General features: G+C 38.1%; 1 long non-coding RNA gene across 3 annotated transcripts in view; it reads left to right on the forward strand.

Moving 5' to 3' along the window:
* LOC133046814 (uncharacterized) overlaps positions 1–11,849 on the forward strand; it is a 172,791-nt gene extending 160,942 nt beyond the window's left edge. The window contains exons 8-9 of one of the 3 annotated variants that reach the window (XR_009690564.1): positions 3,924–4,022; positions 8,508–11,849. This is a non-coding gene — a long non-coding RNA (uncharacterized LOC133046814). Of the gene's footprint in view, positions 1–3,923; positions 4,023–5,537; positions 8,113–8,507 lie in introns of those variants that run through there. The other 2 variants (XR_009690566.1, XR_009690565.1) reach the window with 2 other exon arrangements.
* Positions 11,850–25,810: the final 13,961 nt, after the last annotated feature.

Raw genomic sequence — 25,810 nt, forward strand, 5'->3', positions numbered from 1 at the left:
TGCCGTCTGTGGGGTCGCACAGAGTCGGACATGACTGAAGCGACTTAGCAGCAGCTACAGCAGCAGGTCTTGTCTTTTGGACTCAAATCAGACTTAACACTGTCAGCTTCTCGGTTCTCAGGCTTTTGGACTTGGAATGAATTATGCTACTATTAAATTAGTGCAAAAGTAATTGTGGTTTTGCGTTGTTTAACTTTGGCATTTACTATTGGAATACATTCTTAAATAAATGTGTTTATGTATACATCAGGCTTCCCTGGTGGTTCAGATGGTAAAGAATCTGCCTGCAATGCTTCATTTTATGCACATTTCTCACTTTATGTTTTTTTGCTAATGATGTATTGCTTGCTGTTTATTTTATATTTATTTTAGATTACAGAAATGATGTTAGACAAAAAGCAATACAAGTGATTTTCTTGTTTTTCAGTCACTAAGTCATGTCTGATTCCTTGTGATCCCATGGACTGTAGCATACCAGGCTTCCCTGTCCTTCACTATCTCCCTGAGTTTGCTCAAGCTCATGTCCATTGATTGATTCAGTGATGCCATCCAACATCTCATCCTCTGTCATCCCCTTCTCCTCTGCCTTCAATGTTCCCAGCATCAGGGTCTTTTCCAACTAGTCGGCTCTTCAAATCAGGTGGTCAAAGTATTGTAGTTTCAGCTTTAGAATTAGTCCTTCAGGTGAACATTCAGGGTTGATCCTTTAGGATTGACTGGTTTGATGTCCTTGCTGTCTGAGGGACTCTCCAGAGTGTTCTCAAGAACAATGATTCAAAAGCATCAATTCTGGAAAAATTTTCCATGACTGCTAGAAAAACCATAGCTTTGCCTATATGGACCCTTGTTGACAAAGTGATGTCTCTGCTTTTTAATAAACTGTCTAGGTTTACCATAGTTTTCCTTCCAAGGAACTAGCAAGTGTCTTGATTTCATGGCTATAGTCACTGTCTGCGGTGATTTTGGAGCCCAAGAAAATAAAGTCTGTCACTGTTTCTACTTTTTCCCATCTGTTTGCCATGAAGTGATGGGACCAGATGCCATGATCTTAGTTTTTTGAATGTTGAGTTTTAAGCCAGCTTTTTCACGCTCCTCTTTCACCCTCAAGAGGCTCTTTAGTTCCTCTTCACTTTCTGCCGTTAGAGTGGTATCATCTGCATATCTGAGGTTGTTGATGTTTGAGGTTCAAATATTTTCTTATTTGAGTTCAAAATGGGTCATAAAGCAGCAAAGACAATTTGCAACATCAACAACACATTTGGCCCAATAACTGCTAGTTAACACACAGAGCAGTGGTGGTTAAAGAAGTTTTACAAAGGAGACAAGAGCCTTGAAGATGAGGAGTGCAGTGGCTGGCCATCGGAAGTTGACAGCGACCAATTGAGAGGGTCATCGAAGCTGATCCTCTTACAATTATGTGAGAAATTCCTAAAGAAGTCAATGTCAACCATTCTACAGTAGTTCACCATTTGAAGCAAATTGGAAAGGTAGAAAAGCTCGATAAGTGGGTACCTCATGTGCTGGCTGAAAAAAAAAATCATTGTTTTGAAGCATCATCTTCTCTTACTCTACACAACAACAACAAACCATTTCTCAATTGGATTGTGATGTGCAATGAAAGGTGGATTCAATAGGACAACCAGCGATGACCAGCTCAGTATTTGGATCTAGAAGAAGCTTCAAAGCACTTCCTAAAGACAAACGTGCACCAGAAAATGGTCATGGTCACTGTTTGGTGGTCTGTTGCCCATCTAATCTACTATCCAGCTTTCTGAATCCCAGGAAAACCATAACATCTGGGACGTATGCTCAGCAAATTGATGAGATGCACTGACAACTGCAGCACCTACAGCTGGCATTAGCCAACAGAAAGGCCCCGTTCTTCTCCACATAATACTCAGCTGAATGTCGTACAACCATGAGTTCAAAAGTTGAACAAATAGGGCTATGAAGTTTTGACTCATCCGCCATATTCACCTGACCTCTTGCCAACCAACTACCACTTCTTCAAGCATCTGAATAACTTTTTGCAGGGAAAATGCTTCCACAACCAGAAGGAGCAGGGAATGCTTTCCAAGAGTTTGTCGAAACCGAAGCACAGACTGTTTATGCTACAGGAGTAAACAAACTTATTTCTCACTGGCAAAAATGTGTTGATTGTAATGGTTCCTATTTTGATTAATAAAGATGTGTTTGAGTCTAGTTACAATGATTTAAAATTCATGGTCCGAAACTGTAATTACATTTGCACCAGCCTAATAGCTTTCCTGGTTCTCTAGCTTGCAGACAACAGATAATGGGATTTCACAGCCTCCATAATCATGTGAACCAATTCCTGTAAAAAAAAAAATCTCCTCTTATAAATATATCTGTATATATCCTATTGGTTCTGTTTCTTTCCAGAACCTTGACTAATAAACTCATGTTGTGTAAATTTTATTTTGACCATGCTATTGTATAAATCTTTATCCTCCATAGAAGTGTCAGTTTTTGGAAATCAGGGTCTAGTATCTTATAAATATACCTCTTGCATTCCCCAGAGTTCCTAGATTTCAGAACAAATAGTAGGGATTATTCAATGCAGATAACTGGCCTATGCTTGCCAGTTTAAACTGTCAGCATTTGTTTTGGTTGGTCAGGGCCCACATTACTCCAGTTATTAAATATTTTAATATCACCCTCAAGTGAATCTTTCCTTTTACATTTTGCTATGATAACTTTTAACATGGAAAGAATTATACATTGCATATTCTTATTACCTAGATTCTGCAATTCATATTTTGCTATATTTGCTTTATCATACCTATATCCATCATTCCTCTAGGCATCCATCAATCCATCTTATTTTTTTTATGTTCTTAAAAGTAGGTTTCAGATTTTACCCTTAAGCACTTCTGCACATGCATTAGAGTTTGATATTTGTTTACTGCTTGTTTTTTTTTTAAATAAGTCCTAGGCTAAATATATATTTTGTATTTGGAGTTTGACACATGAAATAATTAAGATTAACACAGTGATAGCTTGACCAATAAAAGACTGCTGTAAATAGTTGATATTTGAGTTAGCAATATGTAGACTAAGGTGAAATTTTGATTATGTTAGCAAATTGAGATCCTCTTTATAATCTCACTTATCAGCAAAGTTTAATTGGAATAAATAGAAGAGAAAGTCAGATACATTCCAGGAGTCTGAGGTCTCAAGGTAAAGGCTGATTCTAATGGAAACTCTCTAGATTGTGATGAATCATTTAGATTTCCCAGCAAAGGTCAAAGGAATACTGATGAAGTCAGAGACCATTTCTGTTGTTTGAAAACTCTCAGATTTTTGACCAGTGCTTCTATCAGGTTATGAAGCTAATATTTTCTCCATTGGTTGAACAAGCTATAAAATCATTAAGATAGTACATTTAGACGACTGTCTTGCTTCATCATACAATTGGTCTGTGTAAATTCTTATGGTTCTAACTATTGCTCCCATCTCAAAAATGTCATTTTTTGAGAATTACACAGTATGTACACCACTTTAAGTGCCTGTTAATATTAATATTCACACAAGGGAAAGGGGACATCATTCCTTGGATAACAGCTTGGTAAATTCTTGAAAAACTGATTATATGGTATCCATTATCCCAACATGTTGTGTATTAGTTAACACCCCTGTCCGCTACTCTCTCTCCCCTCCTGTGGGTGCAGAACAGGGCTTCATTTTGAGTCATGATTATGGTGTTTTTCTTCTGCACGGGCATGCAAAAGTATCAAAAGCAACTAAAGGAGCTGAAAGAATATGAAAAGCCTGCTATAGCAAGATTTAGCTAAGGAACATCTAAAAATTGATTTGATTTGTGTTTCAGAGGAAAAACTTTATCCCTGGTCAGCTTGAAGTATTGCACTGTAAACTGATCCATCCTGTCTGATTTTTCAAAGTCTGCAGAAGCCTGAGTGGCCTGTTACACAGTCTACCCAAGGGACATGGACTTGGTCATCTACGGCATGGAAGAGATCTGACCTCAAATTGAGACAAAGGTAAATATATGCTTCAAAGTGTACTTCCAAAGTGCTTTAGAGGCCTTTCTGCTCTTGAGGAAGTCTTGAGCATAAGATGTGTAGAGGCTCAGGTTAAAGAGGAAGATGTATGAGGAAGTAAGCCTAAGTGCCTACTGTTACTCAGCCCCCACACTGTTATTTCCAGAGCACTGTCAAAGTCTTCATGGAGGGAATTTTGTTGACACACAAATTCTGGAGCCACACAGTTCCTGGCACCTAGGAATTGCTCCATAGATGGGACAAGTGTTTGCTGAATGAAAGTTCACTTTCAGTATCTAGGGCTGTGAGCAGAGGCTCACAACCAAGGTCCATCTTCCCTCTAGAAGTCTAGGTTCTAAAGGATCCATCCTTCCACAGAAAATACTTGACAACCAATAAAGATATACCATCACTTAGAGCGGCCCTGGGCATGTTACACCACAGTTGCAAATTTCAAATTTGCAAATTTCTGTGGGATAAATTTGTATTGTAAATGCCTGAAACAGGCCTAGTGTGGGAAAAATAGCATAGGCATAGCAACATATTTTCAGCCACAGCCTCAGGAAGGTAAGAGAGAGTGGTGAGGACTGTGGCAAACTAGAAATCACGTGCCCTGTCTAATGTGGGCAGCTACATTCACCTCTGGTTGTTTCACGCCTTGTAAAAATGCACACTCTGTACTGGGGAGTCCTAATTTTTCAAGAACAGCTGGAATTTGGTTTGGAATTATTAATTTTTGAGATCTGAGAGGCTACCAGCCTTTGGGATCTCAGGTTTCACTTTAATAAATACAAGGTTCTAGTTTCCATTTGGTGACAGAATGTGCCATCCAGCAGCAGGTGTCAGCATACAGGGAAGTGTAGTTAATTATTGCTACTGCATAGAGTCAGCAAATTCCTACTTCATTCTCTTTTCTTTCTGTAGTGAATCTTTCTTTTGTGCTGAACCCTGTCTCACACTTATAACTATGCCTTTTAGAGTTCAGAGTAATATAATCTCTTTGCTGGTTTATATTGATGGAGGAGGCTGAGTTTCCAATAATATGAACTCACAAAACAGAATAGTAGCTTACTTGGGACAGAGTGACCAAACTCCTCGCCCAGGTTGGTACATTAACCAGAACATGGTGTCTATCCACTTCCAGTTGAATTTCACATCTGTTAGGCTATTCTTCGCAAACCTCAAAGAACATGTGTTAGATAAATTTATCATTCTAAAGTTTCTAGAGGGCTTGCAGTGTTATACATGAAGTAAAGTTATACTAATTGCGCTTTGGGGAAGCTGACATTGTCCCTCTTCCATGCTCACCGTATGAGATATCTGATGACTGGGGGAAGGCATTAAAAATTGCTGGTGACAATGGCTGGGCTGACGGCACACCAGGTATAGAAAAACATTTGAGAAATACAGATCCTCTTCTGAAGCCTACTAGTTAGTTCCCAGGTTTGGTTTGTCTCTGATTCCTCTGTTGGTTCCTTAGAACTGTAAATCTGGTTCTTCTCTCTCTATTGGCAGGCATATTCTCTAAGAAGACATTTGAGGCTCAAACACCTTAATGTTGAATTTCAGGCAACTTCTCAGCTCAATGAGGAAGAAACATCAGGGCAGTGTGTTGCTTTAAGAGCATTTGAATACACAGGATATCATGATTTTTCCTGACAACACAGGGCAGATGGGTTTTGCCTACTCATAGGAAATGTGTCCTTTATGTTGAACCACGGACTGGAGTGGTGAGTAGGAAGAAAACCACAAAGCTCAGTGTTCAGGCCTTTGCCGTGATGTAGACAGGATGTGGCACAGTGCCCAGAGAGCAGGAATTGACACTTGGGGGCTGAAAAGGCAGGTGGTCATCGTCCCAGTGTGGCAGAAGTTCACAGGAAGGACCAGATCTTTCCTAGATTAGTCTGGGGTTGGGAATGCACCTGAGCCCACATATGGAGAAATCAGAGCACTTGATTCAAAGACCAAGTCTGAGAAATAAGGTGAAATTAACTGGAGTTATGGAAGTTATTTTAATGTAGCACTCCAGGTGGTGCAGTGGTAAAAAACCCCTCCTGCGAATGCAGGAGATGCAGGAGACCCAGATTACATCCCTGGGGCAGGAAGAGCCCCTGGAAAAGGAAATGCAACCCACTCCGGTATTCTTGCTTGGGGATTCCCAAGGACAGAAGAGCCGTGCGGGCTACAGTCCGTAGGGTCACAAAGCGTTAGACACAGCTGGGCAAGGCACCCACAGCACAGCTGGACTTATAGTTCTGAGCAGGTTTAGTATCGGCTTCTACCGGCCAATACCTGAAAGTTTCTGTGGAGGATGGAATTGTGTCCCCTTGAGAGAGATGTTCTTAAATCCCAGGAACCTGTGATCACGACCTTATTTGGAAATAAGGCTTTAGCAGATGTGATTAAATTAAGGATCTCAAGATAGATGATCCTGGATTTAAGATGGGCTCTAAGTCCAATGACTGATATTCTTTTGAGAGAAAGGAAAGGAATCTGAGACACAGAGAAAAGAAAGACATGTGAAGACAGCGGCAGGGATTAAATTAGCTTCCCTGGTTGCTCAGATGATAAAGAATCTGTCTACAATGCAGGAAACCCAGGTCCAATCTCTAGGTTGGGAAGATACCCTGGAGAAGGGAATGGCAATCCTCTCCAGTATTCTTGCCTGGAGAATCCTTTGGACAGAGAAGCCTGGTGGGCTACAGTCCATTGGATCACAAAGAGTCAGACATGACTGAATGACTAACACTAGCTTTCAAGTCAAGTAACACCAAGAGCTACTTCCACACTAGAGCCGAGGAGAGGGCATGGAACAGATTCAGAGCCTCCAGGGGGAGCTAACCCTGCCAACATCTTGATTTTGGGTTTCTAGTCTCCAGAAGTGGGAGAGAATAAATATCTGTTGTTTTAAGCCACATGGTTTGTAATATAGCCCTGCTGCTGCTGCTACTGCTAAGTCACTTCAGTCGTGTCTGACTCTGTATGACCCCACAGATGGCAGCCCACCAGGCTCCCCCATCTCTGGGATTCTCCAGGCAAGAACACTGGAGTGGGTTGCCATTTCCTTCTCCAATGCATGAAAGTGAAAAGTGAAAGTGAAGTCGCTCAGTCGTGTCTGACTCTTAGCGACCCCATGGATCGCAGCCTACCAGGCTCCTCCATCCATGGGATTTTCCAGGCAAGAGTACTGGAGTGGGGTGCCATTGCCTTCTCTGAGTATAGCCCTAGGATGCTAATAAGGACTTCCCAGGTGGCGTTGGTAGCAAAGAATCTGCCTGCTAATACAGGAAATACAAAAAAGAGATGGGTTCCATCCCTGGGTTGGGAAGATCCCCTGGAGGAGGAAACGACAACCCACTCCAGTATTCTTGCCTGGATAATCCCCTGGAGAGAAGAGCCTGGTGGGCTACAGTCCATAGGATCACAAAGAATCAGACAAGACTGAAGCGACTTAGCATGCACATAGGAAGCTAATACAGTTACCCGATGCCTGACCTCTGACATTGTTCTCCAGATGTTGTTTTCCAGCTAATGTGAAAGAAGTATTTGCTTTAATCACCTTTAACTTCTCTTTCCTCTTTTATTCACAGTAAAATGTATTTTTTGAGCTCTAGGAATGAATTAAAAATTAAAGTTCTAGGGTTATAGTAAAAAAAGTCAGTGTCTAGATTTAAAGCTGATCATTAACTGGAAAACATAAATAATTAAATCTTCATTCTAAAATTAACCTCAGTATTCACTCAAAAATTATTTTTTATTAATTCATTCATTCTTCAACCCAATTCAATCAAATATTTACCAAATGCTTGCACTATGCTAGACATTATTCTTCTACCTACTTGGAAATACATGATGAATAAGAAGGACAAAGTGTCTGCCCTCTTTGCTTATACATTTTGATGATATAGGCAAGAAATAAAAAATTAAATAAAAAATTACAGACTGTAATAAATATTGTTGATGGCATCTCATTTATTTTCTTATAGTCCCTGGTATTAGTACATTTTGATTCTTGATTATAATGATGACTACTTGCTGAATAGAATGAAAGGAGAGTTTAAAACATAACTATTTAAACTAAATCCCATTCTTTGCAGGACCTCTGTTGGATTTCACCTCTGTCATGCCTGGTTATGTCTATATTTCAGGTTGAATTTGTAATAATGGATAATCAAAGCTATTTAATTCACAACACAGCATTGTTTCTGTCACTTGATACATAATTGAAAATAGATAACCTCAGTGGCAGCCCCAAAGCTTAGATGTCAGAAAGCTTAATATCCTTTTTCTTCTGATGCAAATCAAGAAGGAAAGAGCTAAAAAATTGATTCAATATTATATGGACTGTACAGAAATGTTAATACAATGGAGACTTCATGTTGAAGAGCTAAGGTAGCACAAAAGCTCAAGAGTGAAAACAATTTATATAGAGATATCAAAGTTCATTATTTTCTTGCTTATTTTTTCCATTTGCCCTACGTGGAGTCGGGCTTCCTTGACAGTTCAGTTGGAAAGAAAGCTGAGCGCTGAAGAACTGATGCTTTTGAACTGTGGTGTTGGAGAAGACTCTTGATAGTCCCTTGGACTTCATGGGGATCCAGCCAGTCAATCCTAAAGGAAATCAGTCCGGAGTATTCATTGGAAGGAATGATGCTGAAGCTGAAGCTCCAATACTTTGGCCACCTGATGCAAAGAACTGACTCACTGGAAAAGACCCTAATGCTGGGAAAGATTGAAGTCAGGAGGAGAAGGGGATGACAGAGGGTAAGACGGTTGGATGTCATCACCAACTCGATGGACATGAGTTTGTGCAAGCTCTGGGAGTTGGTGATGGACAGGGAAGCCTGGTGTGCTGTAGTCCATGGGGTCGCAAAGAGTTGGACATGACTGTGCGATTGAACTGAACTGAACTGAATACATGGAGTAACTGAGCTATTACCGTTATTCACAGTACAGACTAGCTTTAGTTTCATTTGAGATGTGATGGATACCAAAACATTATGAGACAAGACTTGCCCCTCACCCCCTGCTGGCCCAAATATGCAGAAGTTTGCAATGGAAATGGAGAGGGATTCTGTCCTATAACTCTTAGATGTTTTACAAGGTCAGAAAACTTTTAAAAGAGGGCTAGAGGATTCTGTGAAAAGGGAAAATGTTGGCCAGAGTAGTCATGCTCTTATGAAGCTCTTGAACCATGCTTGGGAAAAAGGATAGGGTGGAGTTACACTAACTCCCACTGCTTTCAGAGGCCTCTGGGGAACACTGGGAGGCAGAGAGGATGCTATCTTCTTGAGAAACCCCCAAACAAGGGAAACTTTGACTTGGCTACCTTAACAACCAGGACAGTCAATGGTATAGTGTTGAGAACAGTCCAAGACTTTATTGAGTCAAAGGATGCATGAGTATTTCCCCAGTAGTTGTGGCCCACACTACAGAGACAGTCAGAAAGGGATTAACTTCAGTTCTCTTCTGTGAAGTCTACAAATTGCAAGGAAGTCTCAGTATAAAGAGGCTGGATTTATCAAATGCCCAGGAACTGAAAAAGTATCTATCTTAATTCAAGGAAATGCAGAGAGGAAACTCCAAGGAACCTCAAGAACGCCTCCTTAAATGCACTCAGATGTAACAACTTCAGAACCAGAAAGGAAGAACTTATCAAGACCCAATCTGTTCTAGACTTATCCCTCCAAATTGTCCTACCATTCTTCCCTCATAGCTCAGTTGGTTAAGAATCTGTCTGCAATGCAGGAGACCCTGGTTCGATTCCTAGGTTGGGAATATTTGTTGGAGAAGGGATAGCCTACCCACTCCAGTATTCTTGGACTTCCTTTGTGGCTCAGCTGGTAAAGAACCTGCCTGCACGAGGGTGGGGTGATCTGAGAGAATAGCATTGAAACATGTATATTATCATATGTGAAACAGATCGCCAGTCCAGGTTCGATGCATGAGACAGGGTGCTCAGGGCTGGTGCACTGGGATGACCCTGAGGGATGGGATGGGGAGGGAGGCGGGAGTGGGGTTCAGATGGGGGACACATGTACACCCATGGGTGATTCATGTCAATGTATGGCAAAAACCAGCACAATATTGTAAAGTAACTAGCCTCCAATTAAAATAAATAAATTAATTTTAAAAATATTAAAAAAAAAAGAATCCACCTGCAATGCGGGAGACTTGGGTTCGATCCCTGGGTTGGGAAGATCCCTTGGAGAAGGGAATGGCAACCAACTCCAGTATTTTGGCCTGGAGAATTCCGTGGACTGTATAGTCCATGGGGTCATAAACAGTTGGACACAACTGAGCGACTTTCACTATCATCCTAGGTAGCATGCAAGTGCAGTTAGAGGTAGGGGTAGATAGTGAGCAGGAGCATGAGAGAAGAAAACCAGGAGTTCTTTTCATCCAGGTTTCAGATCTCAGGAGAAGAGAAGGTTTAAACTGAGATTAGATTTTTTTTTTTTTATTGTAGGGGAATGAAAAACCTATGAGGCTATTTGCAATCTATGGTAACTCTAGAATTGTCTGTTATCTGAGAGTGAGTAGAAGATTCACAGATCTTCCTAAGTTTTCTTACAGGGACAGATGAAGAGCAAATTTTCCAGTGAGAAAAGTTTAAAGAGATGCGCGGAGAGAGAATTATTGATGCATTTTGATTGCAGATCCACATCATACTTACTTAACATACTGGATACACTTCATTGTTGAAATATTTTCTATAGATAGAATTCTGAGATTTGAATCATTGTAAATTCATTTTCTTTAATTTTTTGTGACATTCAATTAAAGTTTTTTTGAGAAACAGTCATAACTAAAAATGCAGTTATCTCATTAAAGCATAACATTAAATGAAGTGTGTTAGTACTCTGACAATATAAATCTCCAAATAAGTCATAAAATATATGCTAATGTGTACAGTGCTTATACTCAAATTCTTTCTCTTCTGTGTCACGTATGAGGCCAGAAGCACCATTGTTAAAGAGAAAGTGCAGGATGATGATGTGGTTGGTCCACCGTCAGGGGCTAGTCTGTATTTGAACATATCAGCCATATCAGATTGGAAGATAGTTCTCTCATTTAGGACATTCCAATTATTTCAGTCACATGACATATTTGTAAATCTTTAATTATTATTCATATGCATATTGGTTCCTTAAGTGAGTCTGGAGGAGTTGTCTTATTTCTATTTCAAAAAATGAATCCAGATACAAACTGTTATATAGAGAACTGATAAACAACAAGGTCCTACTCTATAGCACAGGGAACTATTTTGATATCCTGTGATTAACCATAATGGAGAAAAATATATATAACTGAATCACTTTACTATATAGCAGAAATTAAGACAACATTGTAAACCAACTATACTGAATTTACGTATAAAAATGAATTATTCCCATCAAGATACTTTCCTCTTTATTTTAGTGCAGTGAATTCTTGGTAAAGTTCAGATAATAAAAAGAAATTATCTATTTCAAGTATATTTTAACGAGTGATATTCTCTGTGAGAATGAACCTGGCAGGACATGGCAGTCCTTCCCCATCTGAGCTGCCCTGGTGACCTGCATTCTGCTTCTTTCACTGTCATGATCAATATGATAAAGGAATCAAACTTTTATACTTTAAAGATAGCATGAAACATGGGCTTGATCACACTAGAATAATGATATTTTTTCTCTTTTTATTTTAATAAACTTTTTGGTGGAATTTGATTAAGGAGCATAATATCAGATGCAAGAGTCATCCGTAAGGTAAGTGAACTGTATAGAAGCAAAAGAATGAAATTTTCCCTTTTTAAAAAATAAGAGAGCTATTTATATTAATGAGTTGAATTCATTACTAAACTCTAAGGAGTGGTGTGCTGCAAAGTTAGCTGCTCATCCACAGAAAAATAACAATTCCAAGCTAATTAAAGAAGCTTTTCAATTTTGGTCCAGTGAATACATTTAAAAGTTATGTCATATTTATCAAGTGAACATAATTTAATATGATAATTCAAAGAGAACTAGTTGAAAAGAAACTATTGTAGTAATTATCTGGGAGGCATATTCAATAAAAGCAGTTTAAAAAGTTAATTTATCTTGATTTTATGATAAAATGATTCTTGTTTTCAGAGTTGATAACTATTGTGAAAAGTCTTCCTCAAGTTTTTGCACATTTAGAAAAGATTGATGAGTTTAAGGCAAAAATGTTTATTTTCACTGTGGCTGAAAGAAAAATTTATGCATGCTCTGAAATAATTTTGCAGCTGTAGCTTGCTTCAAAATCAGGCATTCAGAGCACATACATTTTGAAAACTAGGATTCATTTTTGTGTTACAAACTGATGTGGCAAGTTTCTAAAAATATACAAAAATGTTTTAAAATTCTTCTCTCTAGCTTTAAGTGGGTTATAATATATGTATGAAGATTTCACTCTGATGCCCTAAAAATCACCATTATTTTTCCTATATATGTGTCTCTTACATTGTAAATTATATCTTTAGATGTTTTTAGTGAAAATATTTTGTTTTTCAAATTTTTTACAATCTGGAAATTTGTTATTAAGCTTAATTATTTAGAAGATTTTAGTGAAAGTGTTACCCTCTTAGAGACAATAGCTTAGAGAAAACAGCATGAGTATATTTTCCTTGCTATGTGATACTAACCCATCAAGAAATTTTGAAAAACTGTAGATATGTCTTAATTAAACCATAAGATTAAATGTGAATTCCCTCATTTTCACACCAAGTAAGTTGTTCTTAATCTTATCTTGAGCTTTGTGGGGGCAGCATCCATTGCTGTTTATCTTTGCTGTGTTTAGCCTCAAGTTTTGTATATAGTAGATTCTCAATAAATATAGCTGAACAAAAGGAATTTAAGTGTTTGCTTAATTTGACGCTTTAAGCTGTTGAGTTGGGAGTATTACCCTTGGATTGACTAGTAACTATGTTTCAAGGATATTATATTATATTCCAGCATATTATATTCTAGCACATAATATTCTTTCTTCCATCCATTCAAAGAAGAAAATTCTTTGGTCACTTCTTATGAGCCAGGAGCTGTCTTAGGTCCTGAGAATAGAGCTGTAAGCAAACAAACAAAGAAACAGAAAGACATGGTCATTGCTCTGAGGAACTTGATAATCTGGTGGGAAAAGGTAAAAATAATAAGTTATAATCATAGAAGATAAGTTTTGAACACTTGTTATGTAACGGCCACTGTACTAAGTACTCTTCATATATTGTATCATTTTACTCTTAAACTTAGCAGTTCCATTCATTTATTTAATAAATTATTTTCAATTATTTTGTGCTAGGTACTATTTTCTATAGTGTTTTAGAAAAAAAAATATAGCATAAAGAGTCTAGGGGATAATGGAAAGGAAAAGTGGTCTTTTTAAACAGAAGAATTGGAGAAGGTGACTCTGGGGAGGCCATATACCAGGAGAAGTGATAGAGTGACCCTTGAGTAGATGTGGAGGTAGAGTAGTCCAGAAAGAGGAAAAAGCAATGCTACTATATGGAAAGGGAAATGAGCTTGTTTTGCTCAACAAATTGACAGAATGCATTTGAAGCTCCAGTAAATCACTGGGGCAGGATTTGGGTTACAGGGTGGAGAGAGTAGTGAAGTGTATAAGGTTAGAGGCCAAGACCAGATAATGTAGGGTCTTGTAGATGATAACAGGAAGTTTATATTTTATTTTAAATATGATAGGAAACCTTGGAGATCTTGACCTGGGGAGTTTTGTGACCTTGTTTATATTTTCAAAAGCCTTCTCTAGCTAACTCCCCTTTTCCAGTATTCCATATGCCTTAGTTCATTCAGACAGACATTTCTTCACCCAATTATTTTTTCTTTTCTTCCTCTTACTTTCATTAAAGAGATATATGCATATGTTTATAAACTGAAAAGAATTCACTGATTATATCTAGTATTCACTTAAGCCATCTGAACAGAAATAATTTGGTTTTGTTTTGAAACTTCTCCTGTCATGAAATGGAACAATTACCTACCATTCTTATGTCAAAGACAGATTTTCTTTTTTCTATCTTGAGAGACTTCATCAAGGATTCCTGATTCCAAATGGCATTAGTGTCATTGTTCATAAAAATCAACGGGAAATTCATTCTTTACTTGCTTGGGGAGACCAAACTCTTTTTCTTTAAGTCACCATGAGTTTTCAGATTTCCTCCTGCCGTGTGGAGGAAAGTCACTCTGTGACTTGAAGCAGAGTTCCAAAGCCACACATTTGCCCAGAAGTTATCAGAGAAAGAGCTAGAATCTTACTTTGAGAATAATTGAAGGGAAAGTAAAAAATCAAAAATAATAACAAAGAGTTAAGAGGAAATGAAGCAGAGGTCTCAATTAGAGGGCAGCCAGAAGGTGGAAGAGGGCAGCGCCCAAGAGGAGAGCAAAATGAGACAGGAAGCAAGCTAAATGCTGACCGCAAGAATTGCAAAAGAAATGTGTATCGGAAAGAGGATTTTTTTCCTGAAAAGATGAAAATCAAAACCACAGAACATTTCATCGTTGATAATGGAAACACTAAGGTCATGAACAGAAAGGAAATATTACTGACAAAAGATTTCATTATAAACTGCAAGAAACCGGATAATCAACAATAAATGTACAAGGAAATCATAATAAAACTGGTCAGAATATTTGCAAAAGTAAAATTGAGATTTCAAGCAGGGTTTTGTTCATAAATGAAGGCAGTTCCTACTAATTATACTTTGGCTTTAACACTTCATCTGTTCTGAGTATTTATGTTTCACCCTGTATTTTCTTTAAAGGTGAATTTTATATTCACTTTTTCAATGTGAAATATCCTCATTTGTTTAATGTGTTCTTATCTCTTTGAATCATATAAGCTCTGATTCAATTAGGTAGATGTGACTCCTGGATTGCCTGGATTTATGGAGACATATTTATCATTTTTAGAACAAATCAGATAAAGAAAGGTCTGCTCAATGAAATACAGTAATTTATCATTTTCAGGAGAGGAGAAATTTGTTTGCTATTTTATTACTGCTGTAATTCCAAATTATCTTACAGGTGTTTTAGAAATCTGTCTAGATCTGATAAGTTCTTTCTATTTGGAATAAATTGATTCTCTCCTCCCAGAGAGGATAACTGCCATATGCTCTGACTGCTTTCAGAGTTCAGTAAACCCTGGGAATATATGTGAACTACAATAGGCTGTTGAATTTAGCAGAAGTAGGAGCATCCTCAGAAATAGATAGTTTTCTAATGAGCAGATGGTTATTAGTTTAGACCTTGGGCTAATCCTAGAGGAGGCTATTAGCAGGTAATGGATTAAATAAGGTGACTCATATTAATAAAGTTTCTTTAATATGAAAGAAGAAAAATAGCCCATCGTAGATCAACATTTGTCAAATCTTTATGTAGCACATGGAATGCTCTTGAAAGCGACTGAGCTGTAAACTTTCTTTTTGATTAAATGTGGAAGACTCTGGGTTGCTTTTCTCTTCATTCGAAGCACACTCTCAGATCTGAAAATGAAAATTTAGAGCTGAAAAGGTGTGGCTGATGAAGAAACTAATGCTCTGGGAGGGTGAATGTCTTGTCTGAAGTCTTACACCTCATTGGTGTTACTTTGAAATGAAAACCTGCATCTCTGAAATATATTCTGTGCTTTTGCTTATTGGCCTTTGATTATCTTTTTCTCTTTGCATTAGTATCTTAGCCTCCTGAACCTTGTCATCATGCTTTTCTCATGCCAATTTGAAAATGTACTTTCAGTATTACATGCAAAGAGCAATAGTGAGTACCAGAGGCTTCCCGGGTGGTGCAGTGGTAAAGAATCTGTCTGCCAAGGCAGGAGACACAGAGATGCAGGAAGTTTAATCCCTGGGTCAGGAAGATCCCCCTGGATTAGGAAATGGCAACCCACTCCAGTATTCTTGCCTGGGAAATCCCATGGACAGAGGAGCCTGGCGGAGTGAAGTCCACGGAATCGCAGAGTCGGATTCGACTGAGCAACTGGCACAAGATTCCTCACATTCTACAGCAATTGTGGGGAAGAGAGGGATAAGGAAACTGAGAGGTCTGCAAGTCGATCAATGCTATAAAGTATTTTGAAAAAAGGAAAGAGTGTAATAGAGACATAGCTATATGTGCTTATTCCCTTTGCTTTTCAAATAGAAAAATATCTCCTTCCCCCTCAAATATTTACAATGAGCAGCAATTAAAAAGATGTTGACAGGCAGTTGTTGGCAAGTTCACTGAAGTCTTAAGAATCTTCTCTGTCTTTGTTTTTTTGGGGTTCTTGAATAATCATGCATAGCCATGGACTCTCTTAAATCCATCCCGTCCCCTGTTTACGTGAACTTTTATTTCTAGATAGTAGCATTACAGTTGTTCGCCTGTTTCCCGGCTATAACTATCACTGAAGGCCCAATTTGCAAAGCTAAGCTAAGCCATTACAACCTGTCTGGGGAGGCACGGAAGAGGACAATACTCCAACAGTCCAGCATTGCTTAAAGAAGCCAGAGCAGTAGAAGCTCAAGGGATTTTGCCCAGAGCATAGCATGTGCTCTGTGTTCAGCCCCACAGCTCGTTATCGGACAGACATCCTCTGACTGTGAGCAATTTTTGTTCCTTGAGGCCTGCTGATCCTGGCTATGGTTCTGTCATTGATTTGAACATAATCTGCGTGTTGTATCTTTATTGGATTGCCATGATTCATTTAAAAGGAAATGTTTTTGATCCTTGCTGACTGGCTTTCACAGTGGGGTGGGGTGGATAGGGGAATGGTGAGCAACCTAGAAAAGAAAATACTTTCAACGTTGCTCTTGAGTTTATGGCTGGAAGGGAGGACAGCTAAAACACATTAGTCCTTTCACTATTCAGATGTTTGACTGCTTCAGCTAGGGGGCCTGGACACATGATCCATTTTCTGTTTCCTGTCCAGCATCTATTTGATGCAATATGCTCCATGTCTCTTTTCATTAACTGAGACCTATATGATGTCAGTTGAGAAAAACAGTAGCTGATGTTATGAAATACACACAGTGGCATGACAAAGATCTGTTACAAAGGCCTTTTACTTTGTTCCACTGTATGTTTACTATTGTGTTTTTTTGCCTGCAGCTTGGCTGTATTGAAAGAAATTATTTCAGCTGGGCCCTGCTGGGGTTTGTTTGTTTTTTTTTTTTTTAACTTGCCTTTGAAATGCTAGATAACAGTGAGCTCCAGTAATGGCAAACTCCTGACATTAACAAATGTGGGACAAGTAACCCCATCGAGGCACATAACAGTCATCATGCAAACACTCTACTTAAGACCAAACCTACAAATGGAAGCATAATCTGCTCTGGGGGTAAGTGAGGTTTGGATTAACTTTAGTGTCACAGATAAAGTACCCTTGATGATGACTGTAAATTATATCCTGGAACGAAGTGAGCATGCGTGCTCAGTTGCTCAGTCCTGTCCGACTCTACTACTCTATGGACTTAGCCCACCAGGCTACATGTCCATGGGATTCTCCAGAAAAGAATACTCGACTGGATTGCCATTTCCTCCTGCAAGACATTTTCCCAACCCAGGGATCAAACCCACGTCTCCTGCGTCTCTTGCATTGGCAGCTGGGTTTCTTTACCACTGAGACACCTGGGAAGCTCATGATGAATTGTGAGGTGCTGCCATGTTAACCCCAGCAGATCTGATTCAGAAATGGGCGAGGTGACACTGTGCTTAAGAGGAGGAATATGAAGCTTTGTTGTTAACTCAAGTTGAAATGTATATGGAATTCCAAGACTCAGAAGACTAGCACTCTTTCACCTTGCTAGTGCATCTTAATACCAGATAATACTTTATCCCATAGTTGCTTGGAGAATTTGAGACTAGTGCCCTACTGCTGCGTTGTATTAATGAAAGAGATGATAAGAAAATCTTACATTATGGCTATAATCTGAACAATGCTAACAAAACAAAATTAGAACCTGACAAATAGTTTGAGGGGAGTTACAGAGCTGAAAAAAAGATCCCAGCTTTAATGAGCTACACTAACTGATGGGGCTCTGATTTGTGTTGTATTTAATTGCCAAATTAATTGATAAGTACTATCATGGATTACAAATGCATTATCCATGCACAACCATAGCATGCATAAAGAAAGTAACTACTAAAAAAGTTCCACACGTTAAATTTATATTATAGTTACAGAAAGTTCTAAGACAGCATGATAAGCAATTACTTGTTAAGGACCAACCATTGACATCACTACTTAAGAGCATGAATGCATTCTAAAGCCTTGTAATTAACAATATTAACCTTATTAGCATTTTTTTCTCCTTACCTTTTGGAGGGGTGTAGAAAGTTTTCCTAAGTGTCAATTTTTTTTAAAGGAAAATCTGGATATTCCTTAACATTGAAAACAATAAGCTCCTAACAGATCATAGCCAGTATGTACTAACAACTCAGGTTTCACAACTGCTCAACAGCTGCTTCCATATTATATAATTCATTCAAAATCCCTTTAGAGGAGGGTCACTTAATCCCCTTAGTGTTTGATCTGTAGATCATTGTGTTTAAACATGTGGGTCTATTATTAGCAGAAACTACACACAAACTTTAAACATCAGTCAAAGGGTTAAAATTTTTGTCATCTGTTTCACTCATGATGTCTTTAGTAAGCAATCATTCCAAACTACATTTTTTGTAAAACTAGTCCATGAATGAAGATTTTAAAACTGTTAGTTGTCTTGTTTCTATGGAAACCAGCAGTAATCTACACTGATTACTGAACTCGGGGAAAGTAGAATCAGAAGGTACCATTATGAAGAAGACACCTCTATAAACTATAAAGGTAAATTAGCTGCCAGAAGTAACTGTTTTATGTTAAGTTTATTATTTGTATAAAGTATCCTTCTGTACATAAAGCCCAGTTTATGGGCAATGAGGTACTAAAAGGCTACTTTCCCTTTTCCCAGAAAATGCTTCTATTGCATGAGAGTGTGTGTGTGTGTGACTATTTGTGTGAGTAAAATAGTACCAATCTGATAGTTTTTAAAAATTGCAGATACCAGTAATGGTCTACTGTATCACTGGTCCAGGGATATAGCATCAGCATGGCTACTTTACTGTGAATGCCTTTGAAACTGACCTGGGGCTGGTTATTTCATGGGATACTCTCCTGAGTTCATTGGCAACAAAAGGCTTACATATAGAAAACCAACCTTTATTTATGTGCCTTGTCTGTGAGTATGGTGGGGAAAACAGGACAAAACTGAAATAATCAGAAAATAAGCATCTAACCAGTTTATTTAAGGTCAAGTACATCAAAATTTAAGCAATTGTTATAGATAATTTATTTTAGTTTCCTTAATAGGGAAGAAATTAGAGGGACAGATCCAGGGATTTTGAGAAATCAATCCCATTTCTAAACCTTTGTTGTAGAAACATCATTATTATGTAAGTGACTCTATTCTTAATTATTTATGACATGGTTTCCATAGCAAACATGGTTTCAGGACAGTAGATTGTTTTATTTGAAAATAGACATGAACTTTAAGGCTTCTCAGAATTTTGTGGTAGAAAATTCTGTATAGGCAAATAATAAAGCCTGTGGCTCTTAAGTAGCATTCATTAACTATGCTTTAGTTATCCAGAAGTGGCCTCTTGATTGTCTATGAGCCTCTGAAACCACATGTAAAGTTTTTTGCATGTGTACGTTTGTCTAGGATGAGGGTATATAAGTTTCGGCAATTCACCAAGATTTATGTAACTGCTTCCTACACTTTGGCTTAGCTGGTAAGGAATCTGCCTGCAATGAGGGAGATCTGGGCTCGATCCCTGCCTTGGGAAGATCCCCTGGAGAAGGGAAAGGCTACCCACTCCAGTATTCTGGCCTGGAGAATTCCATATAGTCCATGGGGTCACAAAGAGTTGGACATGACTGAGTGACTTTGACTTTTATCACATACTTATGTAACTGGTAGGTAAAACTAAACAGCAGCCGCAGATTTTAATGGCTGGTTCAAGAAACCCTGGAGATCCTTAAGACCTTCCAAAGGAGTCCAGAGTTCAAAACTGTCTATGTAATAATGCTAAGACATTTTTTGCCTTTCACTCTGGCAAGTACACAATGAAGGGTGGGTAAAAGCGATAGTCCCTCAGTCCCTCAAACCACTAGGTGAAACTATACTGTTATCCAGGTATCGTTCACTGTCATGCACTCACAGTTTTAAAAAAGCCATTTCAATTTATAAATGATGAAGCATAAAGTTAATTTTATTGACATGTACCTCTGAGTATATGTCTTCTTAATATTCTGTGCAATAAAATGAGAAGTGGGCATTATTTGTGGTGATATGAAAGTATGATGGCCGTCTCAAAGAAGAACATTTGTACAGTTATTTGAAAATAGAAAGGAGCATGATTAGATGCCTTTCCCCCACAAAGCACCATTCTTTCTTTAAAGAATTGATGACAAACTTATAGTTATTCAGATTATGGTATTTGAGACATATTCTCTGAAAAGTGAATGAAATGATCCTGTTAAAGGAAAACAGCTGAAAGTATGTGTGTGTGTGTGTATGTGTGTGTGTGTGTGTGTGTGTTTATGTATGTACTCATTCATGTCTGACTCTTTGTAATCCCATGGACTATAGCCCAACAGGCTCCTCTGTCCATGGAGTTCTCCAGGCAAGAATACTAGACTGGGTTGAAATATCTTTCTCCAGAGGATCTTCCCAACCCAGGGATCGAACCCTGGTCTTCTGCATTGCATACAGATTCTTTACCATCTGAGCCACAAGGAATCTCCAGATATGTAGCCAGTGATAAAATCTGAGCATATAAAAAGATGCTCAAAATCATATGTCATTAGGAAATTGCAAATTTAAACAATGAGATACTACTACACACCTATTGAAAGTGAAGTGAAAGTGTTAGTTACTCAGTTGTGTCTGACTCTGCGACCCCCATGGACTATAGTCCACCAGGCTTCTCTGTCCATGGAATTCTCCGGGCAAGAATACTGGAGTGGGTTGCCATTCCCTCCTCCAAGGGATCTTCCCAACCCAGGGATCGAATACAGGTCTCCTGAATTGCAGGCAGATTCTTTACTGTCTGAGCCAACAGGAAAGCCTATTAGAATGATGAAAATGATGAAAATCCAAAATACTGACAGGACCAGATACTGATGAGGATAGGGAGCAATAAGAACACTCATTCACTGCTATGGAAAGGCAAAATGGTGCTGCCAGTTTGGAAAAGGCTTGGAAGATTTTTATAAAACTAAACATACTCTTACCATATGATCCAGCAGTCATACTTTTTAGTATTTATCCAAAGGAGTTGAAAACTTATATCCACACAAATACCTGCACATGGATGTGTATATAAGCTTTATTCAGTTGCCAAAATATGAAAGCAATCAAGATGCCTTTCAGTAGGAGAATGGATAAACTGTGTATATCTAGATGATAGACTGTTATTCATCACTAAAAAGAAGTGACCTATCCAGCCATAAAATGACATGGAGGAACCTTACATGCATAATACTAAATTTAAGAAGCCATCCGAAAGGCTACATACTATGTAATTCCACCTATATGACATTCTGGAAAAGATAAAACTAAGGAGACAGCAAAAAATCAGTGTTTGTCTGGGGTTGGAGGGAGGGATGGATAAAAAGGTGAAGCACAGAGAAATTTTAGGACAGTAGAACTTTTATATATGATATTATAATAGTAGATACATGTCATTATACACTTGTCAAAATCCATACAATGTGCAACACCGAGAATGAATTGTAATGTAAACAATGGATTTGGGGTGATACTGACATGTAAATGTAGGTTCATTGATTGTCACAAATGTACCATTTTGGTGCAGAATGTTGATGGTGGGGGATTGTATGCATATGTAGGAGCAAGAGATATAGAGGGACTTTTCTATACTTTTTACTCAATTCTTCTGAGAACTTAAATTCTCTTCTAAAAAAGAAGATCTATTGAAAATCTCTTATGGGTGAAAAATCCCATACACAATGCCACGCATAAGAAAAAATTCCATACAAAAGACAGAATAAGGAACTTTAATGAATTAGGGTGCAAAAATTCCTAGGTATGGTTATAGATTCTGCATTGCAGCTCATCTCAGGAAACTACCATTTAGTGATTTTTCTCTGTAGTAGCAAAACTTTTCCACAATTATATGAAACAATTATTAAAATATTCTTTTCTTTTCAACTACAGATCTGTTTGAGGTTTGATTTTCTTTATTACTTCACACAAAATAACATATTACAACAGATTACATATGAGTGCAGATGTAAGAGTGTAGCTATCTTCATTTAAGACATGTTAAATTTGAAAAAAAAATTTAAAAATGTTATTCTTTCCATTAATTTTTTGAAAAGTGCAGCTGTTTTTCTTAAAAATCTTATTTTTTATATGTAAAACATTTGTTATTTTCATTTAAAAATAACTTAATTTTTCATGTGGTAAGTATCAATTGGTAGAATCCACATAAACTGACGCTGTTTGAGGGCTTCAGTATTTATTAAGGGTAGCAAAGTGTCCTGAGACCAAAACATCTGGGAACCTTAAACTGCAGTAGAGTAATGTCTCTTAGGCTAGTCAAGATTTGTATTTTGATCATTGTACTTCATATATTTAGATTCCTCATTCCTCATTCTTTTCAATGACTTGGACTTCTAGAAATTTAACAGTTGGTATGAGTTTACCTAATTTAGTTATGCTCGCCAATGTTTTAGAAATGTGTTTCCCAAGTTGCCTGTAACAAGTCCTGTCCAATTGTATGGCTGTTTATTCTGTTAACTTGTTGTAGCAAGATATGTGTATCCTTCTTCAAATTATGAAATCCAAAAATCAGTGCTTTTGGAAAAATAAATCTCATTTTTATTTCTCCAGGAAGATGATGTATCTTCTACTTAGTATATTGGTCCTTTTGCATATTATGAAGATAGATAAGCATTAATGTAAATTCAATTGACTAGTTTATATCATGGAGCACAATATATAAGGAGACAAAATTCTACCGTTTATACAAAATGAGCAGAAAATCCAAACAAGTGACTAATATGTCAGTCAACAGTCAGTATTAATAAGTATATTGTGACCAAAAGTAGGGACTATTTTTAGACAAAATACATCATACGTTCTATAAAATCATAACAAAAGATGTATGTTTTTTCTAGCCACCTCAATTTAATTTAATCACTCCATAGTTAAAGAGAAAATGACTCTGAGATGAAAACTATCCATTTAAGATTTTCAATAATTCTCCAGGTGTCATCATTGTTTATTGAACCACAAGAGCACAGAAGACCCAGGTGAAAGTCTGAGTTCTCCTTCCTTCATCAGAGATCCTAAATGTTTTGCAGCATTTTTTTTTTTTTTTTTTTTGTATATGTGTGTGATTGTGACACCACATGAGCTCTACCTATTAGGTCAGATTCTTAATGAAACCAACTTGCAGTTCAAAAGCATTGAACTTTATCTACTGGTGGCCCAGTTGGTAAAGAATCTGCCTGCACTGTGGAAGACCTCAGTTCAATCCCTGGGTTGGGAAGGTCCCCTAGAGAAGGAAATAGCTGCCCACTCCAGTATTCTGGCCAGAAGAATTACGTGGACTCTGTAGTCCATGGAGTCACAAAGAGTCGGACACGACTGAGTGACTTTAACTTTATCTGCTAATCAGTCACCCTATGTAGTTATTGAAGTTTAGTGTAGTTTTCCTATTTCATGTCTTTTCTGATTTTATATTAACTTAGAGGAAAAACTGCTCCAGCATATTTTTTTTGTATGTGAGCTTTCCTATTAGCATATTCTGAAATAGCTTATTGATAGATACTCAGTAAAGTATAGTAGAATGTAAGTGATAGAATGGACCTTAAGTTTCTCCTAGGTCAACACCTGTATTTTGCAGGTGGCATATGACTTAACCAGTGCCACAGAAATAATTGAGAAATCAAGGGAATTTCAGAAAGACATCTACTTCTGCTCCACAGTCTATGCTAAAGCCTTTGACTGTGTGGATCACAACAAACAGGAAAATTCCTAAAGAGATGGGAATACCAGACCACCTTATCTGCCTCCTGCGAGACCTGTATGCCGGTCAAGAAGCAACAGGTAAAACCTTACATGGAACAACTGACTAGTTCAAAATTGGGAAGGAAGTACGACAAGGCTGTATATTGTCACCCTGCTTATTTAACTTCTATGCAGAGTACATCATGTGAAATGCCGGGCTGGATGACTTACAAGCTGGAATCAAGATTTTTGGTAGAAATATCAACTACCTCAGATATGTAGATGATACCATTCTAATACCAAAGAGGGAAGAGGAACTACAGAGCCTCTTGATGAAGGTGAAAGAGGAGAGTGAAAAATCTGGCTTGAAACTCAACATTCACAAAACTAAGATCATTGCATCTGGTCCCATAACTTCATGACAAATAGATGTGGCAAAAGTGGAAACTGTGACAGACTTTCTTTTCTTGGGTTCCAAAAATCATGCAGATGTTGACTGCAGCCATGAAGTTAAAAGATGCTTGCTTGCTCCCTGTAAGAATAACTGTGACAAACCTAGACAGCGTATTCAAAAGCAGAGACATCACTTTGCCAATAAAGGACTGTATAGTCAAAGATACGGTTTTTCAGTAGTCATGTATAGATGTGAGAATTGGACCATAAAGAAAGCTGAGTGCCAAAGAATTGATGCCTTTGAAATGTGGTGCTGTAGAAGACTCTTGAGAGTCCCTTATTCTGTAAGGAGATCAAACCAGTCAATCCTAAATGAAATCATCCCTGAATTTTCATTGGAAGGACTTGCTGAAGCTGAAGCTCCAATACTTTGGCTACCTGATGGGATGAGCCGACTCATTGGAAAAGACACTGATGCTGGGAAAGATTGAAGGCAAAAGGATAAGCGGGTAGCAGAAGATGAGATTATTAGATAGTATCACTGACTCAAAGGATATGAATTTGAGCAAACTCTGGGAGACAGTGAAGAATAAGGAAGCCTGGTGTGCTGCAGTCCATGGGGTCACAAAGAGTCAGACAAGACTTAGTGACTGAACCATAACAACTGCAGGAATAATTAATTAGCATAGAAGAATTAGAATCAGGCCTGAAATCTGTTTGCCATTTTTATTCTAGGCAGTGATTATTAGGTTAGTTGTGGAAAATATTCAACATTTACTGGAAAGCATTATCAGTAAAGAGAAATTTTAGTTTTAATTAATAAACAAGTCATAGACATAGACCCAGATTTTAGAGTGACATGGAATGTAAAAGCTTATCAAATGTATGTGAGACACAGCCCATGACTTATCTTCAAATGGAGAGATAAGACATATGCACTGCAGGTGATGAATTGAAATGGTGCTTGGTAATTGTCAGAAGCATTTTAAGTAAGGTTTGAAGCAGAAATCTAGAGAAGGAAATGGCAACCCACTCCAGTATTCTTGCCTGGAGAATTCCATGGACAGAGGAGCCTGGTGGGCTGCAGTCCATGGGGTCGCAAAGAGTCTGACATGACCGAGCGACTCTCACTCCAGGCAGAAGTAGCTGCTTCACACTTAAAGAGCTTTACACTGAATAGGCCTGCCACTTAGCACTATAGCATATTAGAAGGTGCATCCTCCAAACCAAAAGCAGCCTTCTGGAGCAGAGATGCAGAGAGAGAAAATACTTCACTGTGATACAGCACTTACTGGGTAGAACCACCATCTTCATGTGATGGAAGGTGGCAGAATCTTTCTCGGAGGCAAGCCTTAATCCTCAATAACTGTTCTTAAGCTGAGTGCATGAGAAA

Source organism: Dama dama, chromosome 25, assembly GCF_033118175.1.
Source record: "Dama dama isolate Ldn47 chromosome 25, ASM3311817v1, whole genome shotgun sequence".
NCBI lineage: Eukaryota > Metazoa > Chordata > Mammalia > Artiodactyla > Cervidae > Dama > Dama dama.